Source organism: Spea bombifrons, chromosome 5 (assembly GCF_027358695.1).
Source record: "Spea bombifrons isolate aSpeBom1 chromosome 5, aSpeBom1.2.pri, whole genome shotgun sequence".
Classification (NCBI taxonomy): domain Eukaryota; kingdom Metazoa; phylum Chordata; class Amphibia; order Anura; family Pelobatidae; genus Spea; species Spea bombifrons.
In genome coordinates, this window is record NC_071091.1 from 6,206,673 (window position 1) to 6,219,912 (window position 13,240).

Below are 13,240 nucleotides of genomic sequence, written 5' to 3' on the forward strand. Positions count from 1 at the left end.
TTAGAGTAATCCGAGTTCTTTAACATGCATTCTTCCTAAAGAGAAAAATGTAGAATCTGCAACACTGACTGCCCTCCTCGTCCATGGTCTGAAAATTCTTGCCACTGATTGGGTGCTTGAAGCAACCAATCAGTGGTAGGAAAGCATTCCCATTGAGTGTTTAGAAAGTGCTCGAGCTTCCTGCGTGGCAGCTAGCTAGGACGTGGGGAAAGGTGCAAATGCATGTAAACGAATAAAAAAAAAATGCATATAATGCAGAACCCCCCCATAAGGGACCACACAGCTGCCACACGCATTAAAGTGCACGTGATGGCTGACATGTCCCTTTAAACATGCAAAATGCCCCCTCGCCTAAATAGTTTTTTCTTGGAACACTTAGTTATAACATGTCAGACGCTGATAGGTTGTTGCTGTAGAAACTGGAAACAATTATTAAATGTCTCTGTGTTTTGTTTGTTTTTTCATGTGGCATTAAACCTTCAGATTAAAACATCTGCTGGAGTTTAGTTGCCAAACATACTAGAGAGTACAAGTAATGTTTTGTCTAAGTGGAACAGCACCTTTATCACTTTGTGGATCGAACAATGAATTGCTTTGCAGGAGTACTCCTCCTGTGATATTGCATCTTCTTTCTGTTCAGTACGTTAAATAGACACGTAATGGTGTGTACAGACTACAAAAAGCAATTTATGTATTATCATTACATTATGCAGATACCGTGGGAGCAGCCATCTTGAATTTAAGGACCAGGGTAATTGTGTTTCTCCCTTTTTCTTAACGGTCTATGAAAGTCGCCCCCCCCCTTGTAAGGGTGGGGTAAGAAAAGGGGAGAGAATAGGAAAAAAAAGTTCACCCTTTGCCACAGATCTCATCTTATAAGAGATAAAACGGCCCATTACTTGAAAAATGAATATTTCTGAAACTTGATTGAAAAGCAAAAAGCCCAATTCGAGGTTAGTTTTAGCAAATAGAACTTACATGGCCCTCAGGCCTGTCAACATTTTTCTAAAAAGGGGGAATCCTTATTCGGGTCAGCACGCTCAGGGAGCATGTGGTAGTAGCATGACAGGCTCCACGCAAGGCAAGTGTTAGCGTGAGTGTGTATGTGTTGATGGGAGCAGGGGCCTTGGCTTTGCTTGGCCCCCCTAGTCCATAGGGTACCAGCCCTCCCTGTGGCTTACTTATTGCTATCAAAGCCTTTTGCTATTTTAATATAAGATTTGAAGTAGTCTCGTACTTTGTTTTTCGGCTTCTAACAGCTCCAAAAGTAAGCTTTTCCGTTGGCTTCATACTGTGCATTATGATGGCTTCCTCCTGCGCAGGACTCACATGCTGAGTGGCTACTACTCACAGAAAGTGTCCCTAGAATATATATTTCTAAACAAGGCTGCTGAGTGCTTCTTCACAGCCAGACGGTTATTAAATGTCCAGTTTGTGCTTTCTGTGCATCGTCGAGACTTAACCTGAAACACACCCTGCGCTAAAAAGCACGATCACCAAAGTCACGGCGGTGGGAAGACCCCGGTGTAATACCAACTAATCTGCCAATATTAAGATCACATGATGGCAATGTTTATTGTCCAAGCCTCGCCAACAAAGAATGATATTGAAGTACTTAATATGCATTCTGTAACCTAATAAAGATAAATAATCTTTAGGAGAAGCTGAAGCTCATGAGCTGCAGTGCAACATTCCCCCTCCATTGTCCAAAACACGTCGAGAGCGTTGAATGTCTCAGCATTCTCACTCCTCAAAGCCTACAGCAGACTTCTTTTGTAGAAGCGATAACCGGAACCTGTTTTAATTTTAATGTGGATTTTATCTAAATAAATAAGTCCGCTGGGAGTTCAGTGGAATATGGCTGGGCTTATTACCCGAGATACAAATCATAATTAGATCATTCCTTTTTTTCTGCTGCTTTTTTAAAGTCTTTCATTCATTAATTTAACAGCCTGTTAAAAGTCCTGATAAATGTTCTGAATCGTGTAAGAAAATCAAATCCAGAGTATGTCGGGTATTTTAGAAACTGCAGCCCAGATTCCTGCACTTAAAATTTGAAGGCATTTGACAGGAAATGCTGGAGAGGGTGTGCGAGGTACGCGTGGAGATACCCTACATGCAGATTAAGCAGCTGCCTCGGGTCACTTGGAGGAATAAAGTGACATTTACGCAAGTACAAATACCCAACGCACAGCAGTATAACGTGCAATAAAAAGGTTAGCACATCGTGGGATGAAGTCATTATTACCCCCTTTCATGAGGCTAAATCTCATTGCGAATCTCAGTTGAGATCAGATTGTTCAGTGAATATGTAATATATCTGAGTCTGAACCGCCATCGGATTCAGGATTGAATAAAGTTGTGATCCTTCCATGCCTGTAGCCGCAGGGAGGCCGCAGTATTTATCTATAACACTTCTAGTGATCCATCAGTCATTTAATGAAGACATGAAAAAAAAAAATATATATATATATATATTTATATATAGTGATAAACCGGCTCCGTCTGTCTGGGATATTTGGTATCCACTATAGTCCATGTTAGGCCCAGAGCCCAGTGACCTCGTCAGCTATATAACGCCATGTAAACGGGCATCAGGTGAGTCTCATTACCTGTAACTCCTAAGGACGCGGCATAATAGAAAACCCGAACTGGACTGAAGCTCTCCCTGGAAGTGGGATGGAGAACCTGCGCGGGTCCTCCAGATACTCCACCCCGAGGGTCATATACATTAACATGCATGTGTTGGCGGGAGCGTCCCTTTCATGAACACGGGACCACAGTGCAGCCCTTATCACAGAATGTAAACGTAACATACGACCAGAGAAGATGTAATGGGGGTATACTTCTTGGGTAGTAGCGGAATTATACGATAGAACGCCATCATTGATTTTGAACCTAAAATACAAAGATGGTTTCTTGTGTATTTAATACCATAATATTACACTTTTAGGGAAAAAAAAATACACAATTCTTGTGTCATAGAGTTGAAACCTAAGATCTGGCAGTTTTAAAGCACTTGTAATGTGTGATACATTGTTATTACATATCAGGCAGATGGTAGTATAATACACATCATTCCTAGACTTCACACAGAGATATAAAAGTGGCTGCTTCTGACAGGCTCTAATGTTTGATACATTGGTACTTCGCTTTTGGGGTAAAAGTCAATATTACCTGCCTTTCTCATAGATATTACTAGTAAGATATATGAATAACCCGTCTCGAGAAGCATTGTTATATATTTCGCACAAACCTTTTTTTCTCTTGCTTTCAGCTTCTGTTATGTGGCCTTGCGCCGGCTCTCAATTGTCTGGTAGAAAAAGGGAAAGATCATTACAATTGCTGCGAAGCAAAATTAGTGAATTTTAAAGCATCAAAATACTGTCAGACAAACCTACAAAGTAAGAGGAAAGCATAACGGAAAGTGCAGATCTTTATTTCCCCCTTTTTTATTTTTTTTTAGATTTTCCTAAAAAAAAAAAAAAAAAAAAAAAAGGGGTAATTTGTCTATGGAATAGGATCTGTCATATACACAGTTATAAACATATCTACCTATAACTTTACTGGATATGTAAGTGACACGTTGGATCTGTGGCAACAAAGGGTTAAAAGACCCAATCAACAACAATCAGCAACTTAACGATAAGGGAGAGATACCGCATTTGCTCGATTATAAGACGACCCCCCAAAATCTGAATAGTAATTTAGGAAAAATAGAAAAAGCCTGAATATAAGACGACCCTATAGGAAAAAAAAGCTTTACCAGTAAATGTTAATTCATGTAAACTAATTTTTTTTTAATAAAAGCTATGATTGCAAAAAATATATTTTTGGGGTTGTATTTCCTTTTATTTTCCAACCTGCCCCCCCAGTTATGCACATCTGCCCCCAGGCTTGCCACTCTGCCCCAGAAATGCCTTATACCCCCTATATGCCACTGTGCCCCATGAAAATACTCGGGTGCTTTCCTGAGAATGACTGCTTGAATACAGTTGACAATAAATTATATTGTGTTATATAAATATATATAGTTCAGACGATATAGGACTTCCTTGTGGTATATTTGGTGTGAAAAGTATCTTTTAGACAGGTGGACAACCTAAAAGATATCGTTTTCAGAACCTACTAGCGAATGAATTAATTAGAAATATGTGAAGAGACATGTAGGTCTGTAGCCTGATACTACTTTGTTTTGTCCTGAAGAAGGATATATATGGCTGAAACATAATAAAAATGTGACCTTTTTTATTTATTTGAATTTATTTGAGTATTCTTTTGCCAGCACAGCAGTGTCAGTCTCCAGAAAACCACAAAGAAACAGTAATATATTATTATTATTTTTTATTATTATTATTATAGTCCTGAATGATTATGTTCTCCTCGCGTTTCCCCGTTCCGCACAGAACTATTGTCCTCTTCCTATTGCTTCCCATGTTTCCAGTTCCATTCCGTATTGATAAAAATATTACATTTCCGATAACACAATAACTGTACTTGGGCTCGGAACAGCTTCCTTGACTATCCGACATATTGCATTGCCGCGCTGTTCTTTTTTTTTTTTTTTTTTGTGAAAAGGAAAGATAATTGAGTTCCGGGCCAAAGTCTGTATAAATATATATATTTTGTCTTTGATCTTGGCTGTGATCGTCCTCATCTATTCATCTGCTGTCGTACGCCGTGTTTTCCATCGCTCTTTTTTTTTTTATTATTATTTTCACGCTGTTATCTTTTTTGATATCCTGGTCTTGCCCTCGGTGCTTGTTCTCTCCCGCGCTTATAGATTTATTTGAATAGTTTGCCTTTTATTCTTTTTTTTTTTTTTCATGATTTCATTAGCTCGTTCTACATAAGCAGTCTCTTGCCGTCTTCATTTCTCATCTCGTATTTAATTAGACCTCTCTTGACCTCTCCCGTCACTCTGTAAGATAATATCTACTGTCGCTCAATCCGCTTGACATGTTTGCCTTTCGCCTTCGGAAACGCAGGTGCCGAGTTTGCGTCGGATTCTTAGTCTTTGGCTTCCCATTGTGTACGCGAGTTGCCATACCTGCGATAATCCATCTTGGTTTGTCAGTTATGTTGCATGTGTCAGATGATTTATATGTTTTTAAGCCCGTTTTCGGATCTAACGCATCCTCTTCGTTATCCACGTAATTCCTCTTTGGCCGCCAACCCAACGGCTGACTCATTCCGCTGATAGATGAAGATTTCATAAAGATCTATAGAACCCAAACATTGTAACCGCGTAGAAGATTACAGCGGAATCGTCACAACAAAAAAGAATTTCAACTGTAGACTTCTTCAAAAATGGTCTCATTGAGCTCTTTTTTTGGTGACCCCAACCAACGCAAGAGCTTATAAACAAGAAGCATTTCTCTTTTGGTAAATGCAGAGGTTTTTCCTTTTACAGGACTGGGTTTTCATTGTTTTATCTTTTTATGAAGAGGAAATATAAAATGATTTACAGCCTGTCCATTCCCTATTAGTTAGGTAGGACTAGAAGAACTTTGGCCCAGTTATAAATAGGCTCCATAACCGTCAGAATGTTATAGATGCGCCGCCGTGGGGGGGGGGTTGGTATGGATCTTTCCAGCCGGTGATGAGCTTTAAATCCCCAAAACAGATGGAAGGTGAACAATATGACATCATTTTACATATTTTTTTATATCCTGACACCCGTGTATGACTTAATAGGAGGAGTACTTAGTGATTTAGGAAACAAGCTATTCAGATGAGAGGTCCCTGGCTCCATCTCGCCTCAATAGGCTTAGAACGCTTGCAGGCAATGGTGTAACTATGCTGCATGGGCCCTAAGCTTTCACAGACTTTGGCCCCTTGGCATTGTTTGTCACCCCCCCCTCTGCAATTACCCTTTCAGCCCCGTGGCTGTTACTCTTTGCAGATGAGTGGCTGATGAGATAGCGGGGACCATGGAGTCCTGTGCCTCCACTTTTGGGTTAGGGCTCACAAAAAGTTTTGTAATCCAAAGGAAAGAGTCACAAAGTAAATCCAAGCCGGAGGACGGTTGTTGCCAAATCAAAAGTTTCAAAATGTATTCATCCCTATGAGAAAAAGTGTTATTCTTAGGGCGACACTGGTCATCCGGCTTGGATTTACTTTGTGGCTCTTTCCTTTGGATTACGAAACATAGTTGTGTAGTTAACCCAACGCATGGAGGTTTTTCATAAACTGGTTAAATGTGACTTTATTGTTCTAAGACCCTAGTCTAAAATACATACTGTTACAACTTAAAAAAATATCCTTTTCCTTTAATTGAACTCTTATTGTGGCTTATTCGCTAAAAGGAAAGCTGCGTTTCAACCCCTTCACTTCACTATACATGATAAAAGCTTCTGGTGCAGGAACAGCATGGCTGGCCCTGTATAATGTATTATTAAATCAGCAAAGGTTTCTCCGATGCCTCCTGAACCATTAAAGTATACATTATACAGGGCCAGCTTAGCCATTAATGATGAAGAAATCTGCCACTGTTGAGCCTCCATAATGAATACTGAAGGAGCTGAAACCACAGCTCACCCCTTAGTGAATAAACCCCGGAGAAGCGAGAGGTGTCTTGTGGGAGCCGTGGATCTTGGCCAGTGTTCATATCCAAGGTAGAAACGAAGTTATGGTCTTTAGGGCTGTCCCTATGCAATAAAGTGGAACTGGAAAGCTGTTAGAGATGTTCCCCTTTAAATCCTCCTCGGCGTGCCGTGCTACGGATGCTATCACTGTGCACTAATCTGTGCGAAGCTGAATGGCAAGCAGGCGGTGGGATCGTCCTGCGTCTCCTCGCACGTTAGTGCACCCCGTGAATAGAGCGAAAAGCGTCTCCCGCTGATACACCGCTCACCGCGGACATTCAAATCAAATCAAGTCCCGCAGCATCCAACGTAACCCAATTAAAATAGAATTCATGGCATTCCTTCATTTTATTTGAACGTTAACTCTTTAAATGCATCCCTCTATAGCATTCCTTTTATAATTCTCTATTGCCGTGACGACGACCGATTTCTTCTTATTATTTTGCTTTCCGTCTGGCGTGTACGGCTGTAACCGTAGCATGGCACATCCGTCACCGCTGCCGTCTTCCTGAACCGAGTATCTTTTGTCTTATCTGCTTTGCATTGTGCAGGAGCCTTCGTTTCATACACGCCGTACATCAGAGCAGCCATCGCTAACAGAAACGTGCACTTCCAGATCCAAACCCTTCTTTTTTTCCCCCTCTTATCTTTCTGTTCCTTACCACTTCGTTTCTCGTTTTTTTTTTTCTTTCTCCCATGAATATATGAGTATTCCGTGAAATATACATAGTGCTTGCGCAATCCCTAGCAAACTCTGCCCGATTCTTCTTCTATATTTTATTACTGATCATAGAAAGTTTAATTTTTTTTATTATTTGATGAAAACACATGCCGTATATAAAATAGTTACACAGACGTTAGCAATTAACTGGACTAAATGTCAGACAAATAATTCAAATTCTGAATAGGACATTAGTTTCCCAGGCAGGCTATTGAGCAAAGAATTCATATTAGAATACGTTGTAAGTTCTCGTTTTTATACATTCATCAATCCTTCAGGAGGTGAGTGGTCCAATATTGTATGTAGCCAATCAGGGGCATTGAAATCAATGGGAGCACTTTCTGCGCATGCACACGGGTTTCATTAGATCAACCCATAGCACAGGCCCGGCTGGAGCTGACTGGCATGAAGTACATCACGTGGCACAGGGGAGGGCTGGCAGCCTAAGGCCTGGGGGGCAAATCAAGTGAAGTGGCTCCGCCCCCTCGCGCTCACCTTTCACCCCTCACGCTGCTCCCATCACTATGCGGCCATCAGATTGTTGGAAATCGAATCTAAACGGCCGCTGGGTGCTGATGCCGCCGGCCGGAGCTACTTTAATCCTTTTTTTTATTTATTTAATATGCCGGATCGGCTTGCCATATTAAAAATAAATAAATAAAGTATTAAAGTAGCCCCGGCCGGCAGCATCAGCACCCAGCGGCCGTTTAGATTCGATTTCCAACAATCTGATGGCCGCATAGTGATGGGAGCAGCGTGAGGGGTGAAAGGTGAGTGCGAGGGGGCGGAGCTTCCACCCCTCACGCTGCTCCCATCACTTGGCGGCCATCGCATACGGCCGCTGGGTGCTGATGCCGCCGGCCGGCGCTGCTTTAATACTATTTTTTTTTCATTTAATAGCCGATCCGGCTCGCCATATTAAATTTAAAAAAAAAGTATTAAAGTAGCGCCGGCCGGCGGCATCAGCACCCAGCGGCCGTTTAGATTAGATTTCGGGCGGCCTGGGGGGCAATTGCCCCCCGGCCCAGCCCGCCCCTGACGTGGCAGGAGATGTGTTTGGCTGGACACATCCTTTGCATGGGAAACAGCTGGGGGTGGGAAAAGGGGAAAATACATATGGGGGGATTCTGTAGACCACCTCGTGTATTTGCAATAAGGACCATGTGAAAATATAAAAGGAACCACTCAGCTATCCCATGCACTAAGGCATTTGCGATAGGCTGGAGGGTCCCGTAAACCCCTAACTTTAATAAGCTTTGCTGGTTGGCTGCGTGGGACCTTAGACTGTCCCTTTAAAGTTGGCGAGTTTTAAACCAATGTATTGAGTTTCATTTTTACATACCCCGCATACCCCTTTTACATTTCTGGACGCGTTGGGCTCATTTTAATAACCCACTCAAACCTTAATTAGTGCTGAAAATACATGCTTTGCAAATCAACTCCCCGTCTAAAACAGAAAATTGTGGTTGTGGATTCCAGGCGGCATCCTCTATAAAAAGCATTGAAAGCAATAGAAAACATCTCCTACAAGCAATTCAATGGGGGTGAGAAGACCGCTAGCAGGAATTAGGGGTTATACATGGCTTAAATATATATCATGTTATAACATCAACAGGTAATATAACTTATTAACACCCTCACAGCCCTACATCATTTTATGGAGCATACTTGACAAGCAATAAAAAAAAACAAAAGTAATGAGACCTCTCACATTAAAAATGGGGAAAACATAGCCATCATTAGTACTCCCTCTTCAGGTCCCAGTATCTGACACGTGCGTCTAATTATATGATTTCTCGAATCTTAACTATATCAGTCATACATATTAATAGTTAGAAAAACATAAATAAGATGTTCATTTAACTAAACAAAAATGTCAGCAAACATAAAAGCACTTTTATGTTATGACTGCTGGCTGTACCGCTTTGGGTGTAATGAGCTTCTGTCGTGGCAGCAACCTAAGCTAAAGTCTAAATGTTTTCCTTTAATCATACGGTGGTTTATGGAACTCGAGCATGCCGTGCCGCGATTATGATGTATAGGACCGTTTGAGCAGTCTAGTTTTTTCGAGAGGTCGTTGAGTTAGCTTCTGTAATGAGTAAAACACACCTTGTACAAACACAACACAAACAGACTAAGGAGCATAAACAAGATCAAAGCCTTTATTGTAAGTCTTATGGATAACTGCATGAAAAGGAATACCCAATTAATCTACAAGTCTCCCTTTTCACAGAGTATTTCCTTTCATCCAGTGTATCGCCGTACATTTTTTATTTCTATTTTTTTTTTAAAGCATTGTAGCGGAGTTTTGGCTTTGGTTCCGTTTTGCGGGTGTGCGGAAGGCCCTCTCGCACTTTTTTTTGTCTGTAAAACAATGACGCTTTTGTTTTAAAGGACAATAAATCACCCGAATGATCCGGTGCAGAAATCTAAATCAAACAGTTCTGTGGACCTATTTAAAGTGCATCTGCCTGCCATTCGTATTCCCGGTCACCTGGATTAAGTCGGCTCTTAAAGAAAGGAACAAATGAATTGTTTGTAGGATTGAAAGGAATAACGTTTCTTGAAAAATACAACTTTTGTAGCAAATTTAAAATTGGATGAATCACACCCATTTCTCATGTATAAAAATACCAATTTTGAAGTCTCTGCGTTTTAAATTTAGGTCTAGGAACAAAATTGATTCAAAGACCAAAAATAGACTTGATGTTTTTCTCCTTTCAGCTTATCTTCTGAGATCCTCAGAGTAGAGGACAGTCTGTTAGCTGGAGGATCTTACAGATCTCGGAGGTCTAGGAGGGCCGAGCGGTGTGATATGACGCTCTGTGGCAGCGAGGTCCTGTTTGATTAGGCAGCGACGTATCTATTGATACTTTTAGCTCTCCTTCCTAGACATATGGACGGTATCTTTTGTCAGCATTCCCACAGGGAGACTGTTGTGATGAATAGAGAACTTTCTACAGTTATGAGCTCCATGGACCCCCTCCGCTCGATTAAATCTGTTTTAGAAAGTTTCTAATAAAGATTATATTTATATATATATTTATTCCTTGTGCTTTAGGCTTAAGGTTTTATTGATTTCATTCCTTTTATTCCTTTTTGAGTGGCAGTGAGTTCTTTATTATTCCTCCCCATTACCTCTTCCCTAACGTGAAATTGCTGATTGGTGGTAATGGGTTCAAGAAGCCTTTCTAAGGGTTGGGTATAGAGAAAGGAGATCATTTTCCCAAAATAATTTGAATAGGCATGTTAGCTTTGCCACCTTTTGCCACAGATGTCTGTTTACTTGATGCATAAAATTATATACCTGAAGTTAAGGCTGTAACACTTCCCCTATAAACATACTTCCAAACAGTCCTGGTTTTCACTAGACAGTCCCAATTGTCAAGCACAATCATGGCTAGCTGCCCTAATGTGTTGGGGGCAGTGGGGAGGATGGGCGGCTTGGGGGCTTCTTCTGATCTCCCCTGACCAGGGAACCAAAAAATTCAATGGAGGGCCGTTTTTTTTTTTTCCTTTCTTTTTTTTTTTAATTTCAAAAATAAAAAATACAATATAATTGTTTATTTTTTCCCAAACAAAATGATTTCTAGTTAGTGAGAAGGCAATAAATATTGTCCATTATAGAAAAATGCATGCAAGTTAATGACTTCAAACTAAATGCATATTCCCAGAATCAATATTTCGAAGCAGTACGAGACGCTTGGCAGAGATAAGCGGAATATATCTCCACGCGTTCTCATTTGCATGCCGAATCACCAAGAACATCTTTGCCTCTGGCTGTTGTAGAAAGTTGAGATAAATTTGTTGTATGCTTTTTTTTTTTTAATCATTCCTAAAATATAACATTGAAGAATATATTTGATAAGTTTGTTGTACTCTAAAATGCTGATGCTCATCCTACTCATCAAAAAACGTATAATTAAATTATATTATTTTGGATAACTAACCGAAGATTTATAAAACATAAAGAGAAAGGTTAAAATACAAGAACATTTTATAAAGCGTGTCAAACAGGCAAACACACAACACAGAGAGACTTACAGACGCAGGGAGCTAAAAAGCTAAGAGTATCAGAATTCCGCTGTCAGCGTCAGCTACACTACTTAAAAAAGTAACATCACTAGGTACAGTTTTAGGCAGGGTCCATGGCCTTGATACCTTAAAACCACGTTTGATTTGTTATTTTCCTGAAACATAAGGCATTGTTTAAAAAGCTCTACATTATATATATATATATCTTACATTTATAATTTGATGTATAAGATTTTATTCTTATTTTAATAATAATGAATGTGCTTTTACCCAAGCAATGGGGTATTTAGCCTGAATTCTGTCCTTGGCCAGCCAACTCCAGCACCTCTGTGCTGAAGTCCTCTCTTCTGAAAGCTGAGATATGACATCATATTCTCATCATATGGAGGCAGTGCTGACTCATTAAGTAAGTAGTGTACCAGGAAGCCAGAACGCCCAATCGGGTGATCAACACTAGTTTGGCGGCGTAGGGGCTGCTACCCACTGGAACTGCCTTCAGCACCATTCCTAAAGGAAGTATGTATAGGAACCCCCCGTATTATATTTTGTTCTAGTCATCGCTCAACAGTTTTCACCAAAATTCACCAATGAAAAACAGTAATTCACCAAAATTCACCAAAGAAAAACAGTGATTCACCAAAATTCATGCGTAACCAATGCCCATTTTTGGTGCTAATGGTTGGGTGCACTGATTGGCGCATGTCTGCCCCTAGTGGCAGAGTTTAGAAGTGCATCTATTTACCTTGACACAATAACGAGCAAAAAAACAGACTAATATTCCGCATCGCAAAGGCAGTGTCGTGGGTAATAGGTAATCGATTAAACAGTTTAGTAAAAGAATAAGCCATGACTTAATGTTCTTTAAAAATATATATATTTTTAGCTTTTGCAGGAATTAAGCAACATTTCCAGCTTCTAATGGATACGAATACCCAGGAATAAGAAGAAAATCAGCTCCTTATTGGCATATAAAGGGTATTAGCAGACACAGAGCAGCAGGCTCGCTACTGATTATATGCAGCGGAAACATCACCTACAGTGTCTGAGATCTCGTCCGTTCCGAATGTATCTTACCTGGCGTGCGTGTCTTTGGGCTATATCATCTTATCAGCGGGCAATCTGTCATTCAAACAAACACATATCAAAGTCTCCTTCATAAAGTTATGCTGTACGTCTGTAATAATTCAATAGCGGCAAGTAGACAAGCTGAGAAATGAACTTTGCACCTTTTTTTTTTTAATACTTGCATTCAGCTCCATGTTAAATAATACTAGTGTAACAGAATGGATTTGAATGAAATAGAAATAAAAAGGTAATATTGATACAAAACGTTGATGAGTTGCGTCGATGGCTTTATAAACTGCTTTTACAAACAATAATCTGCATTTGGCTTCGATAATAGAGGCGGCAGCTAAATTGAAAATAATAGTCTGTCTTAAAATACAAATGAGAGCAGCAAACTTCAGCTGAAAAAAGGGTCTTTATTGCATTATATGGAGAGCACTATAGTGCAAGCGGTTACATTATTAGAACATTATAAGGATGGATAGGCAGCCCTTTAGGTTCTAGGCAAACAAGACTCCTGACTCCCCCAGAAGTGAAACGTTTGTAAGATAAAATAGGTGGAGTGTGACAGTAATGATCATGAAATTGACTAAATATATGCGGTTATGACTGCCATTTTTGCCCTTGACTGTCTGATGAGAAATCCAGCCCTTGGGGAGGGATCATGAGGGTTCCTAGAAATCCCTGTTTGGTGAAAAGGTTTTCCAGGGTTAGACCTTAGTTGGCATGTCCCATGGGGGGGGCGTCAGCCATTCTGCCCCATAACGAGGAGCCAATCCTTATTGGACGATCAGGTTCCCTCTAACGCCCCTCTGCTCAACATGAAGGTGGC

The 13,240-nt window shown here is 40.4% G+C and overlaps 1 protein-coding gene across 4 annotated transcripts in view; it reads left to right on the forward strand.

Annotated features, from left to right (window-relative positions):
* The window catches only part of DPP6 (dipeptidyl peptidase like 6), a 464,354-nt gene that overhangs the window by 339,544 nt on the left and 111,570 nt on the right, over positions 1–13,240 (forward strand). The window lies entirely within an intron of this gene.